The sequence below is a fragment of the Astyanax mexicanus genome, unplaced genomic scaffold (genome assembly GCF_023375975.1).
Source record: "Astyanax mexicanus isolate ESR-SI-001 unplaced genomic scaffold, AstMex3_surface scaffold_81, whole genome shotgun sequence".
Classification (NCBI taxonomy): domain Eukaryota; kingdom Metazoa; phylum Chordata; class Actinopteri; order Characiformes; family Acestrorhamphidae; genus Astyanax; species Astyanax mexicanus.
In genome coordinates, this window is record NW_026040091.1 from 40,001 (window position 1) to 42,500 (window position 2,500).

General features: G+C 57.2%; 1 non-coding gene across 1 annotated transcript in view; it reads left to right on the top strand.

Annotated features, from left to right (window-relative positions):
* Positions 1-914: 914 nt before the first annotated feature.
* LOC125798714 (18S ribosomal RNA) overlaps positions 915-2,500 on the top strand; it is a 1,860-nt gene continuing 274 nt past the window's right edge. Inside the window, exon 1 of the ribosomal RNA XR_007437516.1 lies at positions 915-2,500. This exon is cut by the window's right edge and continues 274 nt beyond it. This is a non-coding gene — a ribosomal RNA (18S ribosomal RNA).

The following is a 2,500-nucleotide window of genomic DNA, read 5'->3' on the forward strand; positions in this document are numbered from 1 at the left end:
GTGAGGGTGGCGAGCTCCAGGATTTCTGACCCCCTTCGCCCGACTCCCTTGCCCGACGAAGGTGCACTCCGGTCGGCCTCGGAGCGAGTTCGCCCGCGCTCTGGAGGATTTTTCGTCGGGGGGTTTTTCAAAGGGGTGCCGTCGGACTGTTGAGGAGAGTGGCAATCTATAGGGGTCCAAGCACTGGAGATGATTCTCCATTCATTTCTAAGCATGGCAGAGCTTAAATAAAGCCCCATTAATAGTTCCAAAGTGGATTTTTGGACACTATAACACGGACCCGATCCTACCCGACCATGAAGCTCCGCAGGTCGGCCTCCGTCCCGCCCCCCGCCCCCCAGGCGGTACGGAGGAAAAACCAAACTTCCAGAGACGGTTCCAGGGGGGGTATCTCTTTTATTATTTTGACCCGATCGAATGGACTACCAAGCCCGCCTGGGTAGGCAACCGCGCGGCCCTCCGTGGCCACTGTGCGCGGTGCGTTCCTACCCGACCCAGCGGGTTAGCCTCCAGGGGGGTCCTCCGTCAGGGGGAGGACCTTTCCGAACCTATCCGAGGGAGTCGTAGACGGCCCGTCTATATCGCAATCTGCCCTAACACGATAACCGGTCGGCCCGGAGCCGTCGGACTCGATGCCTCGGTGGTCCTCGCGGCCCCCGAGCTCCAGCACCCGGCTTCAAAAAGCTCCGGACCCCCGGTTTCGGAACGAGCGTTTCCTTGTTATCCCCGAAGCAAGCGGGAACTCGCGCAGCGGAGTTGCCACACTAATTTCCACTGGGAGCAATGAGGGGTGAGCTCGGACGAGCCTCTCCGCCCGTCCCCCCCTCCCCGGGGGGTTCTTCGGACGGTACGGGGCCGATCCCTCTCCCCTCTAAGAACCAATGGTTTTTTCTGTGACAAAAACCACTCGCAGCAACCTGGTTGATCCTGCCAGTAACATATGCTTGTCTCAAAGATTAAGCCATGCAGGTCTAAGTGCACACGGAAGGTACAGTGAAACTGCGAATGGCTCATTAAATCAGTTATGGTTCCTTTGATCGCTCCACACGTTACTCGGATAACTGTGGTAATTCCAGAGCTAATACATGCAAACGAGCGCTGACCGGTCCTCTCTCGGGGGGGCCGGGATGCGTGCATTTATCAGACCCAAAACCCACCCGGGGGGACCCGCGAGGGTTTCCCCGGCCCTTTGGTGACTCTAGATAACCTCGGGTCGATCGCGCGCCCACCGCGGCGGCGACGTCTCATTCGAATGTCTGCCCTATCAGCTGTCGATGGTAGCATAGGGGGCTACCATGGTGACCACGGGTAACGGGGAATCAGGGTTCGATTCCGGAGAGGGAGCCTGAGAAATGGCTACCACATCCAAGGAAGGCAGCAGGCGCGCAAATTACCCATTACCGACACGGTGAGGTAGTGACGAAAAATAACGATGCAGGTCTCTTTCGAGGCCCTGTAATCGGAATGAACGTATCCTAAACACATGGGTGAGGACCCATTGGAGGGCAAGTCTGGTGCCAGCAGCCGCGGTAATTCCAGCTCCATAGCGTATATTAAATTTGCTGCAGTTAAAAAGCTCGTAGTTGGACTTCGGGAGTGGGCTGGCGGTCCGCCGCGAGGCGAGCTACCGCCTGTCCCAGACCCTGCCTCCCGGCGCCCCCCGGATGCCCTTGGTTGGGTGTCCGGTCCTCAGGGGTCCGGAGCGTTTACTTTGAAAAAATCAGAGTGTTCAAAGCGGGCACCAAACTCGCCTGAATGCCTGAGCTAGGAATAATGGAATAGGACTCCGGTTCTATTTTGTGGGTTTCCTGAACCAGGGCCATGATTAAGAGGGACGGCCGGGGGCATTCGTATTGCGCCGCTAGAGGTGAAATTCTTGGACCGGCGCAAGACGGACGAAAGCGAAAGCATTTGCCAAGAATGTTTTCATTAATCAAGAACGAAAGTCGGAGGTTCGAAGACGATCAGATACCGTCGTAGTTCCGACCGTAAACTATGCCGACCCGCGATCCGGCGGCGTTATTCCCATGACCCGCCGGGCAGCGTGCGGGGAAACCAGAGTCTTTGGGTTCCGGGGGAGTATGGTTGCAAAACTGAAACTTAAAGGAATTGACGGAAGGGCACCACCAGGAGTGGAGCCTGCGGCTTAATTTGACTCAACACGGGGAACCTCACCCGGCCCGGACACGGAAAGGATTGACAGACTGATGGCTCTTTCTCGATTCTGTGGGTGGTGGTGCATGGCCGTTCTTAGTTGGTGGAGTGATTTGTCTGGTTAATTCCGATAACGAACGAGATTCCTTCGTGCTAAATAGTTACGCGGCCCCCCGCGGTCGCGGTTAACTTCTTAGAGGGACCAGTGGCGTATAGCCACGCGAGATGGAGCAATAACAGGTCTGTGATGCCCTTAGATGTCCGGGGCTGCACGCGCGCCACAATGGCCGGGCCAGCGTGTGCCTACCCTACGCCGAGAGGCGCGGGTAATCCGCTTAAACCCGTT